Consider the following 18773-nt stretch of genomic DNA (forward strand, 5'->3'; position numbering starts at 1 on the left):
CACAGAACCTTCTGCTATTAATTTGGGAACTGCTAGCTAGTCATTGTAAGTGACATGCACACAGACAAATTGTTGCTTACCTTACAGTAACCATTGTCCTGCAAGATGTTTTGTCTATGTGGACAACCTACTTTTCTAGAGTCCATCTCTGCTGGGATGATGCTTTAGGGAACTGAAAGAAGCTTGGAGCCACTCTGTCTTGTATGGTCTTGGGTGGTTGGGGTCGCAAGGATATGATGGGTGAAGATGCAGCCCAAACAGGTTTTACTGGTCAAAAGATTTTGATCTTGCACATATGAGGTGTGTGTACACCAAAAGTGCGATACATTCGGAGCAACCATCTTGAAGAGCCTGGTTACTGTAAGGCAATTGTGTGTATGTGTGCGTGTTTCAAGTTTTATAGTCTGTTGAACCTAGATTTCAATCTTGTAATCAGTTGTTTCTTCTAAAGTTAGGAAAGAAGAAAAAGTTATTTAAAAAAATAAGGTACATTAACTAAAATGAATAAAATCACTTTCTCATGTAAATATTCACTTGCCATTGCAGAGCTCCTAGAGGAAATAGCCACATCCTCTTTGATTACACAGGCATTTTAATGCAAATTTCTTCCTTAGTATATAAATTCAGCCCCTGAAGACCAGGTTGGTACCAACCCTCCCTGTTTTTCTGTCCCTGTAACAATTGCAGATTGAAGACTTGTAGCACTCTGGATGTTGGAGCTCTCTTTGCTCTTACTAGCACCTTTTTCTCTTATGTCCAACCAGATCTGAGTCTGTAGGCCAGCGGATAGATGTTCTTCTTTCCAGAAGAAGCATTCTGGTCTTAACTGCCCAGCAGCAGGTCCCATAGTCTCTTAAAATGTCTGAAGCAATACACAGAAAACAATATGCAGTGCTCCATCCTCTGCTAGTGAAGATGCCCTAGAACAGTGTTTCCCAAACTCAGGACACCGCTTGTGTAGGGAAAGCCCTTTGCAGGCTGGGCCAGTTTGTTTACCTGCCGCGTCCACAGGTCCGGCCAATCGCGGCTCCCACTGGCCAAAGAGAGCTGCTGGAAGTGGCGCGGGTTGAGGGATGTACTGGCTGCTGCTTCCAGCAGCCCCCATTGGCCTGGAGCAGCAAATCACGGCCAGTGGGAGCCGCGATCAGCCAGACCTGCGGATGCGGCAGGTAAACAAACCGGCCTGGCCCGCTAGGGGCTTTTGTTACACAAGCGGCGACCCAAGTTTGGGAAACACTGCCCTAAAAAATCAGGAGAGATTGAGGTCTTTCTTGTATCATCGTCTCTTCTTGGTCTTGAAGGTACTGATTTCATTACTGCCTCCTCATGGAGATGTCCCAGCCACAGCTCTTGCTTTGGGGACAAACTACATCAGAACCGAGACCTTTTTGTACAAACCCACACGAAGTAAATCCAGCTGTATGGAAACTGATAAATTGATTTCCCAAAGCCCCTTCAGCTACTTCCGTGGGATTGTTGTTTCACCCTCACTCTAGGAAAGACTCTAGTTGCAATGTTTGTGAATGAACCAGGAGCATATGCCTTTCCTGTTCTTGAGTCTCTGCTGCACTATGGAATGTTTTTCTCTAGGGTTTTGACAAAGTCAGAAGTCTTTGTCAAAGACTGAGTCAGAGACACTTGGATGCACTGAGAGATTTGAAGCGGATGGACCCATGAGAGAAGTTGATCGTTCATATTTGTATTTCTCATTTCCTTTGAGTTTTCAGGAGACTCAGACCTGTTAATCAGACGTGTGGGTAAATGGAGTCATAATTTGGTCCTTTAGACCCTAATTATATCTTCTGGAAGAGATGTCTGTTTCCTGTCTATCAAGGTTTCCTTCCACACTGCAGTCATGTCTTCCCACATCAATCATGAAATTTCTCTTTCTTCATCCTGCCCCAAGTCCTAGCATCCTGAAGCAGTTTTGCTATACTCTCTCAGTGCAATCTCACCAATGTTGTGCAGCTCTCCTGATACTTAAAATGCCAGAGTATTCAGGCCAATTGCAGGATTTCTTCCACACAAATCTCTGGCCCATAATATGTTAAGAGCATTGTTCCTTTTTCTAGCATTAATTAGCACAATTATCCCTTTTGGCTGTCTAGCCATCAGTGAATTATTCTATTTGGGTTCACCTTTTTCTGTTTCTTTCTTTTTAAAAGGCCCTTTGCCAAAATACTTCTGTCTGGTAGCTGGCACTTTAAATGTGGGTGGGACAATCATTTATAGCTCTAATTAAGCCATTTTGTAGCTAACTGTTTAAAGCTGTTTCCCCCTCTCCTTTTCCTTTGGCCTTTTCTTTTTCACATCCCTGAATTGGTCATGCATCCTAATAGTCAGAAATGGGGATGTGGGTAAATAAGTAGTTGATATTTTTTCCAGTCTACTGCCTCTGAGTATTCAGAATCTTATGTGGTTAGTTTAAGTGTATTTCACTAAAGTAATCAGATATGATACATAATATTACTCAGAGACAACATAGCTAGATTCTGTTCTGACTTATGCATCATCAACAGGATTATTAACTAGTGTAAATTCCAAATGGAGAATTTAGGTATACAGATGATTACACCTCAGATACATATTCATCAGACTTTTCATTCATCCTAAATGGCCCAGGGCTACTGATTATAAGATGCACTAAACCAAAAGAACACAGCTTGACCTATATTCAAGGATTTGTATGGATTGCAATTGGTGTGGGGGAAAACCCTAGTCATCTTATTTGCAAAGATGATCTTGGAATTACCATGAAATAAAATAAACATGGATTCCTACACTGCCATTTATAGAGTCACTATTCAATACAGAATCACACATTACAACTGAAGTAGTTCTTAAAAATGAAATTACAATGTTTGCCATTAAAAATAAATCTACAGTTATTACACACTGTCTGAGATGCCTTTGTTTTTTCCCCAGTTCTAAATACAGGGAAATACTGGCATGTATCAAATATTACTGTTGATTTTGGATAAAGTATGCTATTTAATTAATCTGATTAATCACAGTAGAATCTTATGCACTTAAGTGATCTTTGTTTTACCTAATTTCATTTGTATTTGAAAGACTCTATATAACACATTTAAAAATTGACTTTGCTTTAAGTAGTTAATCTCTTATCTATGTTTGGCTTCTTCAAATTTTTTTCCTGGAAGTAAAAATATCTGGAATATGTACCATGGTACCAAATTTCAGCTGATAGTCTTGGCCAATATTTGTGTAAAGGCAATGTAACTCTTTTAGGCTCAATGAATTGTTAATAGCACCTTGGAGGTGGTGCTTAGCAATCTCCTCTGTTGAAAAGCAGAAAGAGGAAATATTCTGTACATTAAAAATATATTACTGTATAAAATGTATAAAGAAAAATAAACTCTTAATTGAGAATTTGAGAGAGCTGTGTGAGCTAAGCAATGGGAAACTATTCTACTCATTTGTATATCTCTGTCCAATTTATAATTCTGACCTGTTCAGTTAAAGTAATATGAGGGAAACCTTGCTTCTTCACCTGTTCCTCTCTTGTGGCCTCATCCAAAGCCCACTGAAGTTAGTGGAAAAAGTCTCATTGACTTCAGCAAGCCTTGGTTCATACCCATTACTCCTGACTAAACAACAGCTGCAATGTATATTGTCCATGCAAACCTTCTAAAACAATCAGCCAGATTCTGTGCTAAGCCTCCTATAGCATGTAAGCACAGGCAAGGAAAGTGAAGATGGCTCTAAGACACATTTGTTTCCTTCCTGATGCTTGGCTGCTCTGGAGGCTAGCATGGAGTAAGATAGAGTAGCCCTGGGGGCTATTATGAATTATAGCAGCCTTGCAGAATTGCTTCCTTCTCCCTTTCACTCCTAGTGTTTGTCACAGTCACTTGTAGGTTGTTTCAAATGAGGTTGCAAGCTGATGAGGGCAGGGAAAGGACAATGTGTTTTCCTGTGTTTATGTAGCATCTTGCACAATGGGATCCCAATCTTGACTGGGGCCTCTAGGTGCTACTGGAATAGTCACAATAAATATTAATAAAGAGCCAAGTGGTGTTGATTGTTACAATATTTGGAATATACTTTTACTTTTTTCCCTGTGGAGGCTTTTCAGATTGCCCTGGTAGGGAAGAATTTAGTCTCTTTCTTCTCTTGTATTAGAGAGTATTGTATTTTATTATTCCACAAAGCAGTCTGCACTTTTCTTTTCAGTCGATTTCAGTTGAAAACAAAAGGTTCATATTTCATACTGGATGTTTTAAAATTGGTACTTATCACTCTAATCCAGTGAGGGGGAAATTAAATTAAATTGAGATCAGAAAAGGCTCAGTTTGTGAGTGCCTGAATGGAGTAGAGTAATACATACAGAAAAATAGTGTGAGTGAGAAAGAGAGAGAGAAGGGCAGGGGGAGGCTTCATCCACAAAAGTACTTCCCTCCTCCCTGAAAATCAGCTGTTAATTTTAGTACCTACATATTCCAGAATCACATAATCCTGGGACCCCCGATCTGCCTTGGGAGTGAAGGGGGGGGAGTTGTACTGGGGTTCAGAACTCAGGGGGTCCCCCCCATCTAACAAATATGTAAATAAAGTGAAATGGGAGGGGAGGGCCTCAGTGAGCCATATGTACAAGGGACCCAATTTTCTCTCAATGGGCCTGGTTCTGCCACTTTAAAACTTTAAAAGGCACACTGGAGTGTGTGTCCCAGCTTACACCATAGCACAGTGAAATCCCATTGTCCTTCCTGTGAGAATAGTTAATCTCACAGGAATGAAGGCATTGATTCAGTTTCAGCTGAAATTCTTTAACTGAAGCAGCTTGTTGGTCCTTAATTAGAAGCACTTGTCTGCTTCAGTTCCTTACTCAGAATATATTTTTTTCCTTTCTCTAGGGGGAACACACACATGCTGACCATTCACAATGTATTCAAATCATCATAGTTTTGTGTCCTAGAAAGAACCAGCATCCAAACTGCTGTTTAAATAGTGAGTTACGCTTTTCTGATAGATAACGTGACCCCACAGAAATCCACATGCTAAGTATTTGTATACATATAGGTATTTTTTCTTACAAATCTTCTCAATAAGGACAAAATCTCTTTGCCTTGCAAAAGAGACATCAAATGAAATTTCATCTTCCTCATGTTGTAGCACTTTTCTGTAATTTGCTTCACTTCAGGAAGTTTCCTGATGGATTCTATTCATTTTCTCAATAGACTAAGTACTACTGATTCCAAATAACTTATTTAATTATTTTAAAGCTATCTCTGTAATGATTCCAAGCTGTGCCCCTTTCTCAGCATTTGCCTTGAAGGCCTGGTAAAGGGCATGAAGGGGAAAAGGCCAACTTTCTGTTATTGGCTGAAGCGTCTTTGGTCCTGTAGTCTGCCTTGCAATGCATGCTTTTTAAATGGATGGAATCCTTTTGGAAGATGTGAAAAATGGAGTAAGAAAATCATGAAAATACTATTCAACTGCACTGAAAAATTAAATACACAATAAGTATTAACCTGTGGCAGAAACTAGCTTCCTTATCTTTTGAAACAGAACATTTTAATGATTTTTTCCCAACTTTTTGGTGTACCTGTGTCAGTTTGCACTAGGTCCTAGACTTTGTCAGCCAGTGTTAAATTTTAAGTGTCTGTCTCTGTTCTTGGGGGAGATTTAGGGGAATGATAAATTGGGTCAGAATGTGAGTGTTTTATATGCAATTTACAATAAATAGTGATTGAATTTAGCTCAAGTTCTTATAGCCAGTGACCTCTTTAGCATCTTCCACTGTGGCCAGACACACCCTTCTCTGTACGTTATGTCCTGCTGATATTGGTCTGAAATGTGGCTGCCAGAACTCAAGAACAGTCTACTAAAATAAAATGATCAGTAAAGCACAATGTACATTGTGTTCCCCTTTCTGTGCATAGAAACATGGATTCTTCTCTGCGTTGTTTGGCTTTTGGGGAGTAGAGGGAGTGAAGGAGTGTTCCTTAAGCATCCACCTGATCCATTTGTGAAATTCAAGGTGAAATGTATGCATCTTGACCTAAATACTTACAGGAGGTACCTGACAACAAGAATCTTACAAAATAAAAAATGCAGGTTCCTGACAGATTTCCCTACATAGAGTGTGATAGGGACAGTGTGGGAGACTACACAAAAAAAATAAAAAGTGTGCAAATTCTTTTGAAGCTACCTATTTTGAAAGCCCTTATCTGGAATACCTGGTATCAGGGGAAAGAAAGATTACACAATAAAGCCCTGCTCTTGTCTATCTTGATTTTTGCAGTATATACATAATTGTTCACATAATTTTATGCTAATATAGTATGGATAAATTCTGCCTGAGGAATCCATTTTGATCATATTGACTTTGAAAGAGATGAAATAGTGTGTCTGAACCCTCGCTTCATATAAAACCTTTTATTTCAACACTCTTTAAAATCACCAACCTGTATCAAAAAGAACAATTTATAGTTTTTCATTCCCAATGCTCTGCTGCCAAGGTTTGTATTTTTTTAAGGTGGAAAACCAAGTTTCAACTATATTTGTTTGAAGATAAATAGCTAAACTCGTGTTGTTTAAAGAAACATACAATAGATTGAGTGTTCACAGTGGATTTATTTGTACTCATTACAGATGACTTCAGAGCTAACTCATAGTCTGCTTAGTCCCACCACTTATGTGTTGTGATAGCATTTCTTAAATCTTGAAACCTCCTCCCCCCCCATAACAGTGTGTCCATTGTATATGTTCTCTTGTAATGTATACATGCATCGTGCCAGTTGCTGAATTCTGCACTGCCGAGGGGAGCAAGGAAGGTGCAGGAAGACCCCAGGAACAGTGGAAGCGGGGGAGGGGCTGCAAGTTGGCTCCTACTCATGAGCCCGTGGAGCCACATTGTGCACGAGTAACATGTCGCTCTCCAGGCATCATGCCTCCTAAGTAGCTCAGTTTAAATTCCTCCAGAGAAGTCTATGGAAATTACACGGCTCCTGTAAACAATAACTTCAGCTCCATGTCTTCTGCCTTCTTTTCTGGAGGGGAGGGCGGGGGAGGGGTGTGCTGTGGTGTGCAAGAACACATGCATGCAGGGAGAGCCATAGCTGTGTGGTGAGCTGTGCTGGTAGGAGGGAGCAGGGAGGCTGGGAAACGGTGTGGAGTGGCTGCTTGCAGACCTTCACTGCAAATATCTGTAGAATTGGGAGCAGGCTCCGTGTAACTTGAAGTTTGCACCTTCTGTCTCTGAGTAGCTGCTGCCCACTCCTGGCTGAGGTCAGAATGCAGCAGTAACTGTGTTGGATCTCCTGGGATTTTTGGGAGTGCTGCTGTTCCTCTACCCCATGGTATTGCAAGTTTTCCATTAAAAGGTATGTTTGCCCCAGAGTATGCATGTTATGCTGGTTGGAGTGGAGGTCTTTACTGTGCACTGGAGGTTACTATTCAGCCCAAAGAGCAGTAATTTCTCTACAAACTGAAAACTTTAATCTACCATGTATTGTTTTTATTATAATCTTACAGAGTATTGTTTTGTTCTAAAGGTGTTGCACCTTCATTTATCTTCTTCTTAACTTGTAACTCATGGGGTCATAACCCTAAATGAATTGGATCCTCTGTGTTGAGATGATTGTGTGAGTGGTCCTTGGTATAATCATGGGGGACTCAGCCAAGTGTTCTCAAGAAGGTATGGAATTCATTTCATGCCTTGTTTCACCAGAGCCTGGATTTGACAGTGTTTAGATCAGGGGTCGGCAACCTTTCAGAAGTGGTGTGCCGAGTCTTCATTTATTCACTCTAATTTAAGGGTCCACGTGCCAGTAATACATTTTAATGTTTTTAGAAGGTGTCTTTCTATGTCTATAATATATAGCTAAACTATTGTTGTATGTAAAGGAAATAAGGTTTTTTAAATGTTTAAGAAGCTTCCTTTAAAATTAAATTAAAATGCAGAGCCCCCCGGACCGGTGGCCAGGACCCAGGCAGTGTGAGTGCCACTGAAAATCAGCACGCGTGCTGCAGGTTGCCCACCCCTGTTTTAGATCATGCTGCAAGATACACATGGCTTTTCAAGCTCGGTATTAGGGGAGATTAAGTGACACTGGGAGAGAGTTTGTGAGAAGCTGCAAAGGAGATATTAATGGAGCTTTTCCAGCATAGAAGGCTTCGTTGGTGCTGCTGAAGGTTCCTTTCTAACGTGTGTGTTACAAATTGGTTTTTAAACCAGCTAACACACTTAGGATGTAAAATATTCACAGAGTGACTAAATTTAAATACAACTGTAAAAGCTGTGGCAGTTTAATAATAATAAACCTAGATGTTTCAGCACGTTGGGCCTAAATTTTCATAAGGTGTTAGGGATGTTGATGCCCAACTTGAAGCATCTAAAAATCGTGGGTGGGGTTTTTTTTGCCCCCCCCGAAAGTGTTGAACACTTGCTCTGAAAATCAGGCCCTTTAGTTAGGTTCAACACCCCAACATCAAGGCACTCAAAACTTCTAGTAACTTTTGAAAATGTAGGTCATTATTCTTTTGATTGTTAACAGAGGCTGGAAGCTATTTTACAGCCTCAAATACAGGCCTACCAGACTGCTACAATCACAAAATGAGGTCACTTTCTAGCAAGATACACTTGCCATCAGTGGGTGACTGTGTTTAAAAAAAAAATTAAAACTAATTTCAGCAGTTTATTCTTTACACTTAATGAAAAGAGAGGTTTTTCATTTAATTTTCAGATAGCGGTCATGAGCCAAATGGATGGTGTTTTTCTTTAAATTACATAAAGCAGGGTATGGAAACCAGTCATGGGGCACTGTGGATTAGCTGCATTGGCTACAAACCAGTTGCAACACTTCAGAAGTTCTGTATAAAGATGATGATGGTGTCAGATATTTTATAACCACAGATGTTAGCTAGATTTTTATCCTTTGCTCTCTCAGCCCCCAACTCTGACAAAGTTAATTTCTTCTCCTGAACAATGTAATAGAACAGCTGCTGGATGCCCAACTGATAAACTCAGACTTCAAAACATGCAGTTTTAAAACCAAGGACATGCTGTTTGAATCAAGTGATTATCAGAAAGCCACTTCTTTCCATGTCCTTTGTGGTAGCGCTGGCTGCTTCAATACTATGAAGGAGATGATAAATATTTGGTTGATGTTTGGGGCGGAAATGAGGGAGAACCAATCCCCAGGCTTTGACTGTATGTTGATATGTGTAGCACTACTTCAGATAAGATAAGCAGTGGGCATTGTGAAAGGGTTTAGAGAGGCTAAATGAGTGATGTCAGCCTCTAAGGCAATACTGTAGTGGTTCAGGAAATAGTTATATGAATCAAAAGAAGTAAAAGCCTTGGTTTTACTGCCCCTCATGACCTCTATTTCTGCCATATTCTACTTCCCTTTTCTCTGTACCCCCATTCTCTCATCAAGATGCTTCTTCTCAAAATACAAGCATGCTTTGGTTTCTCCATCCAAAATCCCTCCTCCCTTCATCCTGCCCTCCCACTGAAATTACCACTCCATCTCACTCCTGGCATTTATAAACCAATTGATTGATCCATCCTTCTCCAACTTTGTCCTTGATACTCTTCAAACTGTTTTCACTCCTTTCTCTCCAGTCCTCTGACACTGCTCTTGCTGAGGTCTCCAGTAGCCTTTTTACAGACTTTAATCCATTCTCAGGACACTTCTCCATTCTCATCTTCCTTGATCTCTCTGCGGCTTTTTATACTGTTGACTTTCCTCCTAATTCTTAAAATATTTTTCTATGAATTTCTTGAGTCCCTCTTTTCCTTGTTTCCTTCCTATTTCAGTGTCTGTTCTTCAGAATTCTGTTTAGTGAATCCTTCTCCCCTCTTTCACTTTCTTTGTGGCACCTGTAGGGATCCATCCTTGGCTTCATTCTACTATCTCTCTGCTGTATTTCTTTAGGTGATCTCATTGCTCACATGCCTTTATGTTGATGTCTCTCAAATCTCTCCTCTCCTCTCCTGCTCTGACTCTCTCCATTCACTCCTGCAACTCATCCTGCTTCTGATATCCGTTGCAGAAATGTACATTTAGCAGGGCCAAAACTGACCTCTTTGTCCTATTCTCTCTATCCCTTCTCTCTGTTACTGTAGACAACGCCATCATCCACTCAGGCCTGTAAATCTGGGTATTCTCTTCAAGTTTGCCCTCACTTTAGCCCATGTATCCAAAGCCATATCCAGATCTTGCTTCTGCTTTCTCTGTAACATTTTCGAGATCTTGCCTTTTTCGTGTGCAGAAATTTCTTCTCCGTTTTGACTTTCCTCACATCCACGTTACCAATTTTAGGTGCATTCTCAAAATGCTGCTACTAACATATTTCTGGCCTGTGGCTCTGACTATGTCGTCCCCTTTTTAGTCTTGCCATTGACTCAACTTCACCAATGATGCTAGTCTAAATTGCTTATTTGTTCATTTTTCCCACTTCACATTTTCTTTCACGACTCCACGCACAAGGGGCAACTAGTCCACAAATGCATCTGTAAAGCCACTTCTCTATCCTTCTTCAGATCCTTTCTCGAGACCTACTTCTGTCAGGAGGTATATGGTAAACTGCCAACTGATAATGGCTAGGCTGGTAGCCAGCAGGGACTATTGATATTAATATCTCCTGTTTTGTTTACACTGCATTTCATTTTAAACTGGATTTTTTGAGCCTCTGTAACTACATTGTTACCTTTGGCTACCTTCTGCAACTCCCTCCATTTTGTTACACTTCCACGTCACATCCAATCTTACTGGAAACTGCATGCTCTTTGTTGCACTAACTGCCTTGTGCTTTGTACGTTCTTGGGAGCACTAACTGCCTCATACAATGTACTCTGTGTTTGGGGCCATGATCTGATTAGGGCCTCTTGGCTCTACCCTAATGCCAACAGTAGTTCTAGTAATAATCAGTGCTTAATTTGTGCCAGGGTTTGCCAGGGCTAAGCCTCGGCACCTCTCGACTTGGCAGTTCATAGCCCCAGCACCTCTGGGCTTGCTGTGTCAGCTTTGAAAGTAAAAAAAAAAATTGCATGAACCCTGGCACCTCTTTCATTACAAATTAAGCACTGGTACTGTTCTGTCATACTTCTCTTGTGAGACTATTGTCTTGAAGCAACCTCTGTTTTATTGGTGATTAGTTGGAGAGGAAGTAGACAGATTTTGAACCAAATTGTAGCTTAAGAAGCGTGCACATAATGACCAAACAGCTGTTTGGGACTGACAACCTCTGCTGCTATACATTTCTGATTCAGCTCCCTGTTAGGTCTGTGCAGTTCTGCCATCATGGGAGCCAGAGAAGGATTTGGTTTGTAAATCTTGTGAATTATCAGTGCTATAGAAATTAATTTAATGACATCTGTGCTGGTTTACCCTGGACCTGTGGGGGCTGAGGCATGAAGGTAACACTCATCCATTCAGAGAATACCGGATGAGTTGCAATGCATGCATTCTGCAAGTTCTCTTGGAAGATGAGATGATAAGCATAAATTGCAAAATGTAAATCTTTTCCACCCATAATTGATACAGTATTGCTAAATATTTTGCCATCCATGTGCTTCATTTTATCAAACGCTAGTCCTCAAGTGTCACATTTGAAATGCTGTAATGACTATTTACAGTAGAATCTCAGAGTTATTAACACCTCAGGAATGGAGCTTGTTCGTAACTCTGAAATGTTATGGCTGTTCTTTCAAAAATTTACAACTGAACATTGACTTAATACTTTGAAACTTTATTATGCAGAAGAAAAATGCTGCTTTTCTTTTGCTTTTTTAGTAGTTTGTTTAACACAGCACTGTACTGTATTTGCTTCTCCCCCCCCCCCCTTGCTGCCTGATTGCGTACTTCCGGTTCCAAATGAGGTGTGTGGTTGACTGGTCAGTTTGTAACTCTGGTGTTCGTAACTCTGAAGTTCTATTGTAGCTAGCCATGCATAGTCTTTGGGTTCTCCCGCAAGTGATGTTATAGTTTTACATGTTTACAAGAAGACAGTACAGGATGGGGGTGAGGGAGTGTCAAACAATTTTCATATGGTGGGCCTGATGACATACCTTGCGATATGTAGTGTTCCAGTGTGAACTCACCCTTATTCCCCTGTGTGGACCCTGCTGGCATACACTAAATGTTCCTTAGAGCACAATGATGTAGTCTTGTTTCAAACAGTGGCTACATCAATGCAGGCTAGCAGGGGAGCTAGAGCCCAACACACTTATAGTGCAGACTCCAGAGTTGTGCAGACAAGCCCAAAGATTCATGGGAATCCAGATGAAACTGGTCTATAGGCCGCATCTGGTCAGTGAGCCATATGCTTGACACCCTGGTATGGAGTCTTTTTTTAATGGTAGTAATATAGTTAAACTACTTTCAGCACATTGTCAATCACTTTTAAATTTTTCTTTGTTCATAGGGTGGAGTTCATTTCTTTTGTTCCTGGGAACTGAATAGGAGAAAGGGACATTTCAGGTTAACTTGATAAAGGTAAGACAACATCTATTGGTAAAGATAAAATAATATTCATTATTATGAGTTTATAGTAAGTTTGTCAATGGAGGTGTGTGATGTGAAGTTTTTTAACTTTGTGCTTTAGCAGTAAGTTAAAGTGAAGTATGTGATAACATAATTTGTATAATGAATGGAATGTGTACTTCTACCACAGGTATCAGTAGAACCCCTGGAGATAAGAAAGGAGGTGTAGATCAACATGACAAAGTGGATATCAATTTGTTACATGATTAGTAACTTCTGGCATTTTCTATACTCCATTGAATTTTAAATATTGGCTTGTTCAGCTGTGGTTCTCTTCATCAAACATTTGCACAGACTGTAAGAGCTCTTGAGTTAGAATTCCATATCCTATATACACTTCTTAAAAAAAAACACACACAGAAACATGTACCAGTCCTTTGTCGTTTGGTGCATTAATGGATGATAGCACGTAACTTTTATACAAGTTCTCTAAGGACTGCGTTCTTCTCTGACTACATACCTGCCCGTGGTTGTTAAGGGAGAGTAGCCCCCTCTCCTACATCCCTGTTATTTGCTACCTTGGGACTGCACAGGAGCAAACTGTTACTGTGCATTTAGTAGCAGGTTAGTGGAGAGTGGTACAGAGTGGGCAGAACTTTGGCTGTCAGTTCATCCAGTGTTGGGCTATTGTAATTTGCTGCTGGCCTACAACAGCAGCAAACTCCTACCTCTTTCCTCCCTGGGATGAATGGGAGTTGTGCTGCAGAAGAGTGTGTTTTAGCCACAGTGCCTCCCAGGGCTACTCCTGGAGTAGTGCAGCCTACACAGCATCCCTGCTTAGGGCTGTGCCAAAAGGCACGATGTAGCCCTAAAATATTACAGTTTGTGACTGTACCTCACAATGACCACACTGATAAGAGAAGACTTTGATTTAAAAATTCTCGTAATCCCATTGTCTTTCCTTATTTCCCCTTGGCCTTGTTTGAAGCCTGCTTGTAGCACACAACTGAACATCCGTATTAGACTTGCATTAGCATCCCCTTGGTTGTACTGCACTATGAATACTCTGTTTTTATATTAACATTTAGATCAGCTGGTAAGATAGGAAAGCCTGGTCATACTTTTAAAAAGTTCTCTCATATACTACATAAAACAACATGAACCACACTACTGCAAAGCAACGCAGAACTTAGTCACAAAGTGTGTGTGTGCGCGCGCGCACACCTTTAAAGTCTTAGGCCTGTCTACACATACAAATTGTACCGCTTTAAATATACCAGTGTATTTAAAGCTGTACAGTACTCCTAGTGTGAATGGAGTTGTATTTGTATAAAGTGCCTGGTAAATCTTATTCCCGTAGAAAAGGGGATTAAGCTATAATGCTTTAAGGTAGCTGCATACCAGTACAATTGCATCAACAATCTACTTAGTCTGACTTAAATGTAGCCCCAAATGCTCACAGTTAAATTGCTATTTAGTAAAATGTCAATTAAGTATAGTGAATTGAGGAGGAGGAGGAGGGAAATCCTGCTATAGCGATAACATTGTTTTTCAGTCTTTAGCATTGTAACCTACCGACTGTAAGGTCATACATTCAGGTGTTAGTTTAGTGCAGGGGAGAGAGTTGTACTGTCACCTTGATGAAAAGGTACCAGTAGTAATCTGTAAATTAACTAATATTGCCCAAATCTAGTCTCATTCCGGCGGAATTCATGTTACTCTACATGGGAATTTTGCCTGAGTCAGGATTTAATTGAGCTCATAGTGTGTATTTCCTGGAGTATATGATGTGATTGTTTACTGCAGCGAAGTACTCATTTACACCAATATACTAAAATTACACATCTAAAATTCTGATACCTAATATACTAACTGTACTTGGTACCTAGTGTACTAAAGTATTTGTATGTGTCTAATGTGTGTCAGGACTCAATTACACCTTTTAATGCACAGGCCTCCATTGGGGGCATTGCGGATCTGAGCTGTTCCAGATGTACAGTGGAAGTAACACTTCAGAGGATGCAGCTTACTCTCCCTTGCGCACGCAGTTTGCTCTGTTGGGTGTAAAGCAGTGCTCCTACTTTCTTCTTTTCCCTTTTGGAGTGTCATGCACCCCACGGGATGCACAGGGAGAGCAGTTCTTATGCCTTAGGGATAGCATTTACACTAAGCATATCTTGGCTACTTTTTTGTCTTTTTTTAAAAGAGGTTAAATGGAGAAAAATTGAAACCATAAATACACTTTACATAGTTAAACTTGGTTTTACGTCCACCATTTCTGTCAGCAAATTAAGAACATCTTTAGAGGAAACAATTTAATGGATATTTTTAGAAGGAGCAAGACACTTATGGGAAAATTAGATAATCCTTCAAATAGACCAATAAAGAATAATAGTGTCATAATCACTAAATTGCATTCCAGTACTATGGAGATACTATTATTTCCTTTGCTAATAAAAAACAAAACATCCAGAGTTATATGTTTTGATTTTTTATATTTGCTGTCTCTACAAGAAGATGCTGACTAAACAATCTTCAACTCTAGTTGTCCATTGCATTTTGAATAGGGATTATATAAATTTGTTGCCTGCATTATTCATAGTATTGTTCTTTTATAATCTCTAGAGTATTGTGCTGTCAATAAAGACTCAAAGTAGTCAGTTATTCTTTTGTTGATTATATTTGTCTCAAATGTAAAGTAACGTAATCATCGTTGGCACTTCTTACACTACAGAACCTTGGATCATTATTGTATCACATGGATATCCTTATATACCCTGAATCCTAAACTGAGATAAATTGGCATAACTCCACTGATTTTAATGTCTGTCAGCTGACTGAAAGAGAGGAGTTAACACAAGCATCTAAGTAGCACATTTTATCCTTTCTGGTAAGAATAAGTTTTACAATGGCAGTGGCAGCAGCTGCAGGATTGGGGAAATTTCCCATAAAAGTCATCATTTAAAAAAAAACCCAAAAAACTCACCATCACCCCAAAAAAGATTGCTCCTAAAAATTAACTCATCCTTGATTTCATTAAATGATGGAGAAACATCCACAGACTTTCAGTGCAAAAGCAACATTCTGCTCTGACTTAATTTAACTCCTACGTGTGATCAGCCAGTGTTAACTCTCTCTTCTAAGACAGACTTTTAAATCAAAAACTCTTTGGGGCAGGGATGGTCTCTATATTCATGTCATCTGTAGCGTAGAACACATGATTGGGGCTCAATAATAATTTATCGTTCTAATTGAGTGGAAAGATGTGGATTTGGGGGAGTGAGAGGGTACAATGAGGATTAGCAGAGTGGAGCAGAGGTCCCTTCTTCCTCTCCAAACATATCCTTTATGCTGATTATGACTCTGATCCTGTGGGCTAATCTGTGCTGGCTCTCATTTGAGATAGAGTATCTCTGACTGCTGTAACTTAACACCAGTGGCATCTGGTACCAAACAATCATATGCCAGTTGAAGATTAGTGCTGGGGAGAGGACTTTTGCCCCAAACACATCTCTTAAAATGCCGTGGAGTACAGGAACTTGTTATGCATGCAGGACGTTTTTAGACAGTTAAGGGCAGGTCTTGCTCCTTGGTCCCACTCAGGTGGCACACAAACAATCCAAATTTCAAAAGAGAAAATGATCCTGTATTTTAAAATGACTCTATTAACGAAAGGTCTTAGTTTTAAGAAAATCGATAAAATGCCTATCAGGATGGATTATAATAGAACGTGAGAATCAATATTTTCTTGTGTTAAAACGTCCCCAGTGAAGGAAACGCAGGAACAATTGGAGAGGGAAGAATGTATTTGTTTATTGCTAGTAAAAGGATCCCCATGTAACTATTAGGTCTAACAGATGAACAACTATTCTATTAAACCCTTGCAAAGCCCCATGGGAGTATGTACACTGCAGCTGGGAGCAAGCCTCCCACTCCCGGTAGACAGACTCGCACTAGCAGGGCTCAAGTTAGCAGGCTAAAAATAGCAGAGTGGATTTTGTGGCTCCGGTTCTCAAGTCTACCTGACCCCTCCCCCAGGGCTCGAGACCCTGAGCTCTAGCCCAAGCCGGGATGCCCACAGTGCTATTTTTAGCACGCTAGCTTGAGCCCTGCTAGTGCGGGTCTGTCTACCTGGGATGGGTGGCCCACTCTCAGCTAGGGATCCCAGCTTTGGTTGGACGAATTCCTGGAGGTTTCATCACATGACATTATCTTTAATTAAAGATTAATCTTTAATTCCTGGAGAGTCCAGGACACTCCTGGAGGGTTGGCAAGTATGTAGACATACCCCATGTCATTTTATAACAAGCTTCCTGTATATTTTATCACAGACCTGTTGTAATATAGTCATATAAATATTAATATAATTGAGATTCTTCTGAGACTTCTGAGTGGGGTGGAAAAAAGAGAAAATAAATCTGTTACACATACATTTAGCATGAATCACTCTGCAGATGAGTAGTGAAGAGCAGCACCAGTATTTTGTAAGATCCAAAAAGAAAACAGTTGAATACTCCTGGCTTTAATCAGTCATAGTTATTTGTTTCACATAAGTTCATTCAGTTGTCACAAGAGCGTGAAATCCACACTTCAATTATTGTGCCCTTGGCAGCAGTGATAAATATTATAAAAACCCAATTTTGTTAATAGACTATGTTCGCTTTCTTTCATTATTGTTGTTGTTATTAGTTGTTGTTTTTAGTGCAGCTTGAAATACTTACCTACTATGTGTATATGTAAGAGAGTATTTTGGCATTTAAAAAGAAAACTGTGTATACTTTAAAAAAAAGTAATTTATTTCCACCTGTCTTAGACATGAATAACTTTGGAAGTGCATATGACATATCATATATATGGATAGTAAATTAAATTCAGACTAGCAATACTGTAATACTAACTACCAAAATGAAGTAAAAACCATTCACCTCAAATGAAGTTTTGTATTACAGTGTATGTAAGAAATGGTACAGTCTGGGGGGAGGAGTTGGGAAGGAGACTTTAGCTGGAGATGGTGTAGCTGCAAATTAAGTGAGCTCAATTTATCAAATGATTACTATAATAAAATTTAATCTCTCTCTCTAAAAAGGGCAGATTTTCATCAATATTTTTCTTTGCTACTTGCAGGCAAGTTAATTTTTTTTTCATGCTTCCACCCAGAGGCCAAATTCAAGTGGACTTAAATACTGTAACTTTGTATAGAACACCATGTGCAGATCTGGCTCCTAAACAGAGTGGTGACAATCAGTGTGGCGGAGGGGGAGGGGAGTGGGAGGTTGAGGAGAAGAGGATGGAGGAAGATAGTGAACTATCAGGAAAATGCTGGAAAAATGCGAGTTAGTTACTGAAAAGTGTGTGTGGAAGGTCTTGAACAAGAGAGAGAAGAGAAATAAGACTTCAGTTGATTGAGACTATATTTATTGAACTTTGGCATGTTCGTATTATAATACTGTCTTTCTCGAATATTCTTTTATATTGGGATACCTTGTCATTGGCATTCACTGGAACTTGCGGTACCTCAAAATATAACTGCTTTACCCACAAATGCCTGACGTGCCACATCAAGATGCCACAACATAAGCATTGTGACAGTGTGATGATTTTTCTTCTTGAAGGACATAATTTAGAATTAGATTCATTGAAGTCAGTGGGACTGAAGCACGTGCTTTTAAAGTTAAGTGCATGCTGTCCTGAATAGGTATGTACCTAAGCACATGCATAAGTGCTTTCTTGAACTGGGACCTTTAAATACTGGCAACCCTAAAGCATTGTGGTATCCAAGATAAACAAAATTCTTGGGTGTGTGTTGTTGCTTAGGTGTAACCATGTATTATGAATGGAATATTTTAATTTTTGAAATTAAGACATGGCCTGCATTTCAAGATTTTACATTCTGATTATTAATGGTTCATGCTTCTTTCATGTAATTATTTAAATAATACGTAGTCTGTTGCTGTGATGAATAAATAAAAGAATCTCAGGAGACTGAAAAATGGGAATAATTGTTTACAGAATTATGAGACACAAGTCAAGGACTAAGCCTTCCTTAGAGATCATATCGTTGGATTGAGAAAAATCAAAGTCTCACGTACATGAGCCAACCCATGGTTGACATTTTGGATTATTATTTCACCTGGTATTTTATGTTTTAAACCCACAAGTGCTAATTAGAATGAGCTAATTTTATAATTATTCCCAGCAGACATATAAGTAATTTAGTCTCAAACATGTTTAGTTTGTGGTGACACTATTATTCAAATAAGTGTTGAGAAACAACAAGTAGTTTGTGCAACGGGGGCTTAATGCCTATGTGAAACACAG

General features: G+C 39.7%; 1 protein-coding gene across 11 annotated transcripts in view; it reads left to right on the plus strand.

Annotated features, from left to right (window-relative positions):
• Nucleotides 1-18773, plus strand: part of BMPR1B (bone morphogenetic protein receptor type 1B) — a 375661-nt gene that overhangs the window by 55299 nt on the left and 301589 nt on the right. For 9 of the 11 annotated variants that reach the window (XM_045018526.1, XM_045018531.1, XM_045018523.1 and 6 more), the window contains exon 2: nt 12397-12467. The gene's annotated coding sequence lies outside the window, so the exon portion shown is untranslated. Of the gene's footprint in view, nt 1-7161; nt 7347-12396; nt 12468-18773 lie in introns of those variants that run through there. The other 2 variants (XM_045018524.1, XM_045018529.1) reach the window with 1 other exon arrangement.

The sequence above is a fragment of the Mauremys mutica genome, chromosome 5 (genome assembly GCF_020497125.1).
Source record: "Mauremys mutica isolate MM-2020 ecotype Southern chromosome 5, ASM2049712v1, whole genome shotgun sequence".
Lineage (NCBI taxonomy): Eukaryota > Metazoa > Chordata > Testudines > Geoemydidae > Mauremys > Mauremys mutica.